This window comes from Topomyia yanbarensis, chromosome 2 (assembly GCF_030247195.1).
Source record: "Topomyia yanbarensis strain Yona2022 chromosome 2, ASM3024719v1, whole genome shotgun sequence".
In the NCBI taxonomy this organism is placed as follows: domain Eukaryota; kingdom Metazoa; phylum Arthropoda; class Insecta; order Diptera; family Culicidae; genus Topomyia; species Topomyia yanbarensis.
In genome coordinates this window covers 95,584,966-95,595,811 of record NC_080671.1, presented here as the reverse complement: position 1 = coordinate 95,595,811, position 10,846 = coordinate 95,584,966, and positions in this window count along the sequence as shown.

The window sequence follows — 10,846 nt, the reverse complement described above, 5'->3', positions numbered from 1 at the left end:
CCACTATACCATGTCACAAGAAAAAACATTTGGGATTAACACGTGTACACTAGACTGCCCAGAAAAATAATAAATTTTTGAAAACTCAATCGGCCCACCCCTGAGTCAATTCCTAGTTCCACCAGGAGTACTTGCTCCAAATTTGAAGCAAATCGAACAAGTCTAGCTACCGGACCAACGTGCCTGAAGTTTGTATGGGATTTTTTGACAATTTATATGGAGAAAACTCACTTACTCGCATTTTTACCGCTAGGTGACACTGTATGCATATAATTATCACTGTAAGTGAAAATAAAAAATATAATTTGATTCTCTACAACTTTGTCGAAGACTGTTAGTGAATCCGGCTTTGTTAAAAGAAATTATTAAACTTTTAGCGATGTGATGTGTAAGTCAGTTTTGCATGGGGCCTAGCAGTGCATGGTAGTGTATCAGTACTAGGTTCTAACAAACTAAATATTTTTGTGGAATAATGGTTGGATTTAGCTCAATAGTATGTTCGGAAGAATTGAAGTGCATAATACGAGTTATGTTTTGGTTAGAAAATTTTAGTTCCACCTGTGACCGCATAGATGGCGCCAACACTAACTTTTCAACGGAGAGAGATAGAATATTGAGATGTTTGGAAGAATTACTGTGAAATTCCTGTTCTACAACTTTGTAGAAGACACATAATTTCTATCTCTCTCCGTTCAACATGTTGACAACAATATGATTTAATTCGGTTATTCTCGCATCGTAATGACCACAGAACGGGAGCAAGTTTTAAAAGTTTCGCTGAAACATAACTATATTGAAAATCAGTCTAAATCTGCACCTTTTGGGTCACGAAGAAACTTAGTTGTCTGTCACAACAGCACATATTTATTGTTGGTGTGAAATAGTTGTTGAAATAAAAAATGCTACTTGGGTGACCGTTCATTTCTAAATAAAACCCATACCGATGATGATTTTGACTATTTTGTGGTACCGCCATCTTGCTTTCCAAAATGGCGTCAATCAATATCCGCATCTGCCGACCATCCACTCGCAAATGACTTCCATATTGATGATAGTCTTTACTGTTTTGTGGAAACCGGAAGCCGCCATCTTGGTTTTGAAAATGGCGTCAAAAATAAATTTGCTAGTCGTCAATCTATCTGTGTATGTGTTCGTCTGAGTATTTGTGACAACTGGATCAGGAAATGGATGCAGAACTGGCGTATGTAATAGAACAGTGATCAATACTTCCGGTGTTCAATTTGTGCATTCTATTCTATTTATTCGGGAAGGTCAGATTGGATAAATTAAGGTACAATTAATTTACCGACGCACGTGAATCATCTATTCCTGGTCAGCACAGCGTGATAAAATTATAACAGAATGATATTGACGATAATTACAGACGCTAGCATGCAATTGCAATCATCTACACATATTTACGCCCGCGATTTCACCAACATTAGAACATCCCGGTAATTAAGTGAACGTTGTAGCACCTACAAACTTACAAACGCGGTCTCAATCATTAACCCACCACTCGTGCGATCATTAATCGGTAACGTCCGGAAGTTCTACCCTCGGTCATAGCGGCCTAGACTCATACCTTCAATTGGTCCAATGTAACAAAATGACGCTCATATTCACTAGGAATTACTTTCCATGGCACCATGACCGTGAACTCTAGTGTTATATGATATATGAATGTGATCCGTACATCGAAAACTAAGTATCAAAATGACGGTTCGCGTGACCATCCAAGAACATACGCGAATATGCGAATGGCTAGAGGGTTTACAAAATCGAATTTATACACGTGATTTCACATACACGTGAGCACACGCGACAAACAGGTCAACAAACGAAAGCTTAAACCCTTCGCGATCATCTACATACACCAACGCCCGCGATCGCGCAAACTTGATAACACTCCGGTAATAAGGTATGCATTATAGTACTTACGAAGTTACAAACGCGGTCTCAAATGCGAACTCGCAAACATCCGTGTTCGCGCGATCATGAATCGATCATGTCGGGAAATTTTTACCTTCCGTCCTAGCAACTTAGGTCCATACACTGAGTTGGACCAATCAAAAAATAAAGCTCATATCTACTAGACAGCACGTTCCATGGCGACATGACTAGGAACTCTGGTGATATGGAAGAACCCACTTTCTTCTAGAACTTGAACCGTACACCAAAAATTAAGTATCACGGACCGCGCGCGATTATCCAAGAACACCCGCGAATATGCGAAAGGCACACGGTTATAAAATTAGAATTATACACGCGAAGTTACATACACGCTAGCACATGCGACATGATGAACGCCCACCCGATCGAACACGTTAACGTACACATGCTCGAGCCCTTCGCGATGATACATGCGATCGCGAAGTCCCTACGCCCGCCAATATCTGAACCGTACAATGAATATTCAGATTCAGAATATCATAGCCCGCTGCAATTGGCCTTAAGCAGTGTTTTAGTCAGAGGGGGAACAACTTGACAGCTCCTATACAAATCGTTGAAACCACTTTTTTTGGGTCTGTGGGTCTAAAATGGCGGATCAATCATTATTCGTGAGCAATTTCTAAAAACAGCGTAAACTTGTTCACAGTAAAAATGCTCTCGTTCAGATTTTATTACTTTCGATAATTCATTTTTGAAGACTTTTTGGGGGTTTGGTGTTGTTGTTTTGTTATAAAAGTAATGCATCTGTATTCCGATGCTTTATTTTAAAATAATTTATGATTTTTTGGAACCATCGGCATACAAGCAAGTGGTGCTCATAATAATTAGTGAGCATTTGTATTGCAATGTAAACAACGCACACAATGATACTATAATTACTATATTCATAGTTAGGCGGACACAACAACCGGAAAACTAGCAGCTCTTATTTCTGGAAGAAGGCACGGGCAGCCCATGCAAATGTTCAAGCTCTAGCTTAATACTTTCATTGTCGACGTCGTGAGTAAGAACTTTACATCGTGTGTATAGCGAATCGAACTCGAAGATATGATCTGGTGTCCTACTTATGCCAATATCTCTCGGTATTGCAGAAAAAATATTGTATATTTTCATCACTTTTTAAATCTTTGCACCGTAAATGTCGCAGCACCTATCAGTTAGATGTTAAATACGCTGTCAGAAATAAAAAATCTAAGTCAATCCCACCTTTGTTAAATGCGAAGTGAAAAATGATAATCACAAAACTAAATGTATTTAAGGATTAACGACAAACTTTTGAGAATTGTCATATGCGAAAGATGTTTGAAGGGCGACAGGAGAAGAAAAAGTTTACACTAGAAGGGCACTTAATCCATTCATACCCATGTTGTTTGTGGACAACAACGTTTTTGAACAGCTATAACTTTTGATTGAGGTAAGATTTGCTCTCAAAAACAAGTAAGGCTAATAAATATGACTATTGCCTTTCATTTGATCATTAACACCTTTAAAATCAGTTCTAGAACTGAAGTTATTGTAATTAGTCTGATTGGATTCCGATGGAGCAGTGCTGCCAGAGACAGTTTACCTTGACGACGGAAAATGAATTTTTCATATATCTTCGTTATGTTGCAATATTATTGCTAACTGATAAAACCTATCAATTTAGACTGTCCTTGGCTACGTTTTCCATTCAAGTGGACTATTGTAATTATTCTAAGAAAGTTGCATTGAGCATTGGAAGGTAAAAAAAGAGCAGCTTCTAGCACTGCGAGGGAAGCACATATCTTCATGAGAAAAGGCTTTTCGTATTTCTTGACCCCACCATTGTCAAGGAAAAATAGTTTTGAAACTCTAAATACACTAGAAAAAAGTTGGGCATGAAAGGGTTAAATCAAATCATGCATTTTACATTTCACATTCGGTACAATTTGTAATCATTTTACGACACTCCAAAATGACGAATTAACTTGTCTGTATTCACATTAAATTATTACGCTGTTTTGAAATGATTATCTTGATTATCTCCTCCGAATGTAAATAAAGAAAACAAGCTCGTGAAAGACGTCACGAAATTATTTTCTCTTCTTCTTCTTCTTCGCTTCTGTTTGGCTTGTTTGTGAAACAAAGCCCAAAATGGCACAGCATATAAAGCTATATTGCCAGTTAATCTTCGTTTATAATCCAATGGACTTTACTTTCTGTGACTAACCGACGATAAACTCGCAGTGCCACAAAATTGGTCCACCACAGCACGAGTAATTCGCCCAATCAAGGTGAAAAAAGCGAATTATCTAGCACTCGGTGAAAACCAACATGTCGACACGTTGAAATTTTCACCGGAAGTGAATTATTTTCTCGCACAGAAATTTACAGTATCACAATTAGTGGACGGCATTCTATAGTGGCAACATCATCCGAAACACGGTGGTTTCAAGCAGAGATGCCAGATTTGCAGACATGTCTGCAAATTCGCAGACTTTTAATTTAAGCTGCAGATTTTTCCGATGACGCAGATATTTGCATATTTTTTAGTTTGGTTGCAGATATTTGCAGATTTTTTAGTTTGGTTGCAGATATTTACAGATTTTTCAATATAAAGGCTTTTGGCTACACTAGCTTTCCTGACATTTTTTGTTCTTCCCAGACTTTTAAAATTATTATTGCAGACATTTGAAAAAAGTACCTGGCATCTCTGGTTTCAAGCAACTTAGGCTAAACGTCAAGTTGCGGGAGGGTTGGTTTCAGTGAGCGACATTGCCTGTCTCGTCTGCAATTGTAGTGTTTGATTCTGATGGGGAGCCCTTCCGATAACCTAGCTCTACATCTCCAGTAGGACACCCCTCGTTAAAAAAACCAATCGAATTAACATCCTAAGTGTATTGTACTTCACTTTGGTTATTATGGTCTTTATTTGAAATTTGCAAAAGACACTTCACAGGTTGGTCGATAGTCATGACGAAGATAGTTTGAGTTCGAATGGAGTGGAAGTTGGAAAAGCAGATTTTGTTTCGTAAAATTTCTTTATAATATGGTGTGAAAGTCGTCCAAAAAATTTTCGCCTAAAACTAGGACTCGTCGATAAAATTGTGTCGAAAAACAGCTTTATTACTAACCATCGAAGTCAAAATATCACATTCATCACAAAATATAGTCCAATTTATTTTGCAATCTCGAAACTTACACTATATAAAAAATTATTACACCATTGATGGAAAGCCACTGACACGGCAGAATTTTATTTTCCAGTTGAAGACCAATATTTTTTGAAAACTTTAATACTTTATTAAAACAAAACTATTTTAGGCATAATTTTTGCTTTCAGCGGGCAAAATTTAAAAAAAAATTCTTTCCAAGTCTCATGATAATTTTCCTATCGAAAAAACGAATTAATCTGTTATTTTAGAAATCTTCCCTATTCTTTACCAGTAAGAAAATAATTCAAACATATGTTTATGTTCAGTTTTTAATCAGCTGTATTATTGCTAAAAGTATACTGAACAATCAATTTCTTTGATTCATTAGATGCTCATCAAATAACAACAAAATTTGTTCAACTGTTCAGATGCTTTTCAAATTTGCAAATGTCCTTATTCATCGCATTTTTTGACCGCAAAGAACTACCATCATTTAGAATTGACAACACCATTTTCGTTCAACGATTTTGTCGCAAATCTTAGCCATTTTCACGCTTTACCGCTAACCCATTACAACATTAATCAACCACTTCCATTATTACCTCGATTAGTTGAGAGTGAAAATCGGCAGAAAGGACGGAAAACCGGATCACGTGGTCAGCAGCATCGTCGACCGACTGAGAAAGGAAAATGCTCTACGTGGGCGTCCGGTCCGCCCTTTGCTGTTAAAGCTTTAGGGATTCACAGTTGGATACTTCAATCAGATTGCAAGTCATCGCAAACTCACCATCATCATCGTCGTCATCATCGGTACGTGTGTGGCCGGATCGGCGTGTATGATTGTATGTGTGTGTGTATTCGTATGTATGCACAGTAGCACAAAAGGATACAGATTCCACTCATCGTCAGCGTCGTCGTCGTCGTCGTTGTCGGTCGGATAGAGGCGAGATTAGTGCAAGAGGAGTTGTCTGAGCCAGACATAACGATCAATAATTGAGGAAATTTATTGTTTTTCGAGGAAATGAGCAGCAACGAACGATGTGTTCTGTGAACTGAGAACCGAAGTACAGTAACTAGTGATTCGGAAAAAACGTAAGATAAGGGACTCGGGAAATGGAAAAAATCACAAATCATTGCGGAAGGGAGGGGGGCGCCTTTACAAGGTCGTTTGTCGGAATATTTGCGGTTAAGGTTCAAGTTACCTTTTTTGAGCATGTGTTAGATTTGAACGCTGGGTAGTATGGGTAGGAAAATTTGTGTTTAGCTTTGCCACCGGATTATCCATTTAAACCTTTTAAAAACTCTAAAAGAAGAATATCAGCCGATTTATTACATCACAACGATTCAAATCATGCAAAATAGCTGCTAGAAAAACTATCGGTTTCGCTAAATGGTGCTTTTGAAAAAGTGGCTGTGATTTTTTGTCACACTACCACACCGTGCTGGGGTACGCAACACAACAGCGCAATGAAAAAATCACAGCCACTTTTTCAAAAGCACCATTTAGCTAAGTCGATGGTTTTTCCAGCAGGTAGTTTGCATGGATTGAATCGTGATGATCTAATAAATCGACTGATATTCTTCTTTTAGAGTTTTGAAAAGGTTTAAATGGATAATCTGGTGGCAAAGCTGAACACAATTTTTCTTACGCACACTACCAAGCCTTGAGGTAACTTGAGCCTTAAAGGGGAAAATAAAAAAAATGGAAGAATGGCAAGAATATACGTACTCGTTTCCGCATTCAAACAGTTCGTTGGGGTACATCAAACAGTGCAGCTTCGTACAGTACGGCATTTTATTCACTCGGCGATCAACCATGCCACACGAGGATTCGCTGTACGATAGACATGTACACATACTTTCTACTGTGCGGGTGGAGAAAGCAGCTTGGTTCTTTTATTACTTTTCTGGTATTTTTTACGGATGTTCTTTTGTTGAACATGCAATTTAAATTTTTATTTTTGCAGCCCATCATTCATAACCTCGGAGAGATTCGCTGCCTGGTGGCCGGTGGGGTATAGCATTTGCATAGACTGTGTTTGTGCATGGGTCGGTAAAAGCTGGCAAAGTGAGGCGAAAGTTCGAAAAATTAGTTTGGTTTGCCCTTTTTCCGGTCCACTGCACCACTAGACGTATGCTAATGCCAAAAAGCCGTTACACTCAAGTCAGAGGTAATCTCACACAAATGATGAAAAATATGAGCAAATTGAAAGGTTCATCGTGAATAGCGGGACGATAACAAATACTGGGTATTTTTGGTATTTTTGTATTGTGGTATGCTTTTTTCGTTTTTGGGTATTTGAAAATAACGAATTACAAATATGTTGACTAAAAGTGCTAGTCAGGGTAGCCAACGATCCATCGAACAGTTTGGTTGAAGGTTTTATATTTAATGGAGGTTACCGGACAAAGTTGTATAACTTTGAAGGTCAACAGAATTTTTGGCAATATATCATTCCAAGCATGTGCAAGATGGAGAGGCAAAACATTGGAAGAGAAGGGAAGAGCTCCCCGTCAGAATCACTCACTACAATTACAGACGAGACAGGGAATGTCACCCACTAAAACACTGCTGATAATCATTGTACGGTTCAGATACGTGCGAGCGTAGGGACTTCACGATCATCTGTATCATTACGAAAGGCTCGAGCGTTTGTACGTTATTATGTTCGATCGCGTGGGCGTTTGTATGTCGCGTGTGCTAGCGTGTATGTAGCTTCGCGTGTATAAATTCGATTTAATAATGGTGTGTCCATTCGCATATTTGCGTATGATCTTGGATACTTAATTTTCGGTGTGAGTTCTTCCATATCACTGGAGGTGCCGGTCATGTCTTCGTGGAACGTGTTGTCTAGTGGATATGAGCGTCATTTTTTTATCAATACAACTGAAGGCATGACCTAGGTTGCTATGGTCGAGAGTAGGGGCTTTCGGACGTAACCGATTCATAATCGCGCGAATACGGACGTTTATAGGTTGATTGGGTCCGCGTTTGTAAATTTATAAGTGTTAAAACGTTCACTTAGTCATCGGGCCGTTATCCCGTTTGTGAGATCGCTGGCGCAGATGTGCGTGAATGATCGCAAAGGCCTCGAGCGTTTGTATATCAACGTGTTTGTCGCGTGTGCTAGCGTGTAAGTAACTTTGCGTGCATAAATTCGATTTTATAGCCGTGTGGTCATTCGCATATACGCGTGTATTCTTGAATGACATGCTGCTAAAACTGAAGGTAGATATTTCCAGATGTGACCGATGCATTATCGCGCGAACATGGGCGTTTGTAGATTCCCGCTTTTGAAACCGCGTTTATAAGTTTATTAGTGCTAAAACATTCACGTAATCATCGAAGTGTTTTCAAGTTTGCGAGACCGCGGGCTTTGGTGTGCATGGATGATCGTGAAGGTATTAGGCGTTTGTATGCTGAATGCTAGAAAAGAGTAAGATACCCCATATCACTAGGGTTTCCTGACAATGTCGCCATTGGACGCGTTGTTTAGTGGATATGAGCGACATTTTTGATTGGTTCAACTGAAGGCATAGACCTATGCTACTAGGATTTTTCGGACGTGACATGATTCATGATCGTTCGAACACATGTGTTTGTAGTTCCGCACCTTTATGAGTTTATAAGTGCGAAAACTTTCATTTATTCACCGGGGTGTTTTCATGTTTGCGAGATCGCGGACGTAGTTGTGCGTGGACGAAGCTCAAGCGTTTGTATGTTAACATATAGGTTGCGTCTGCTAGCGTGTATGAAAAATCGCGTGCCTAAAATTTGATTTTATAACCGTGTGACCATTCGCATTGTCGCGTGTGTTCTTGAATGATCGCGTGGACCGTGATTCTGGTGATTAATTGTCAGTGTACGGTTTCGATATTAGAAGAGAATTCCCCCATATCACTAGACTTCCCGGTCATGTTGCCATGGAACGTATTGTCTAGTGAATATGAGTGTCACTTTTTGATTGGTCAAACTTAAGGCATGAGGCTAGACTGCTAGGACCGAGAGTAGAGACTTCCGAACGTGACCGATTAGTGATCGCGCGACCGGGGGGTAATACTTAAGATCGCATTTGTGAGTTTATAGGTGCTAAGACGTTAACTTAATTTCCGGAGTGTTTTAATGTTGACGAGATCGCGGCCAAAAGTATCCAGGTTTGTGTTATCGCGAAGGACACGAGCGTTTGTGCGTTTGGATTAACAGAAATTGTGAGTGTATATGAGAGAATATGTATTTGACTGTGTTAGTGAGCGTTAGTATGAATCTAGTGCTCAAGCACTTCGCTTATTTTCAGATCTAGCAGGTCGTGCTAGTTTGCTGGTCTCATAACCTCCATATCCGTCATACACGGCAAGATATTTTGCATGCGCTCCTCTATGCGTTGACCAGTTGGATACCGTGGTCGATCCAGTTATTCCGGTTGGGGTCGATCCAGCGACTTCCGGATCACTTGTGCCACGACGCCGCTATACTGGTGGTTTGTCGCGTTCGCAGCTACTCGGCGTAGTCCCCGACGGTGGAGCTAGCCTACCTCGGTAGAGAGTTCTTCGACGAAAGAATTGTTGACAGACGCGTTACTCTTGCTTCGAAGCAGTTCGACAGAAGGCCGAGGTCTGCCCCGACAATTCAAGCTGGCGATTCGCTTCGGACTACCCTGTGTGCGGAATAGCCCCGGCGGTGGAACTTTCCTACTCCGACGAAAAATCCCCCGGCAGTGAAAGTTCTTCCGAAACCGATGCTACCCTAGCAGATGTTGAGGTCGGTCGTGCGATTCTGGGTGACTTCCAGTCCACAGGCGCCCCGACAACAATTTGCCGGTGCTATTTCACGACCTACCCCTAGTAACAATTAAGGTTTTATGGTAGTTTCATAGCCGCTGATATAACTTAGATTGCACTTATAGCGTGCTATAAAACTTCAATTGTTACTTGGGACTCGAACTAGTCCCCGTCGGCGAATCTAGCCTACTCCGGTCGTGCTCACTGGTCTCCTTTATCACTCTTCAGCAGACTGACTTGTCGAGTGTGATGGTTGGAGTGTAACATCCGGTTGGAGCTTCGGCGATCCGAAGCGCTGTAATGCTACAATGCTCTCCTCGAGTCTACTTTCTACTTCAGCCGCAGTCAGACGTACAATCGAGCCAAGTGAACAACAGGCCTCTCGATCTACTGTGCATTGTCTCGAGAACAAAGGAAATATCGGATTATTCTTGTCATCATGAGTAAAGTTGACGAAAAAGCTCCACTCAGACCCAACGCTGCGGTCGTTGACTTTAAATTTTGTTCAAAACGATCGAGTTTTAGTGAAGTGGAATACCTTCTGAAGGTAAAAATGCAAGTTAGGCTTGCGGAAATCTTGTACCTTCAGTATCATCATCTTCGCAGTGCAGTGTTAATATCATTCAACACGTTAGCCCAAGCCGAGCGTTTCGTTTTGAAGAACAACTTAAAACACGTGGTTGAAAGTGACAACGTTGGAGTTAAGATTCCCGTATATATTGAGAATGATTATATAGATGTAAGGTTATATGACCTATCACCTCGTACCCCTCCTGAGCCAATTGCAAAATGCATGTCGCTATACGGAGAAGTAGAATCCGTTACGCCTGATACTTGGAGAAACTTCTTCCCGGGTACTCCTAACGGCGTTCTTATAGTGAGGATGCGGGTCGAAAGTCCCATACCCTCCTACTTGACAATAAAACTCAAAACTCATGGAACTACAATTAAACAAACTACGCTATGCACCCATGAGGGGCAAACTTATACATGCAAGT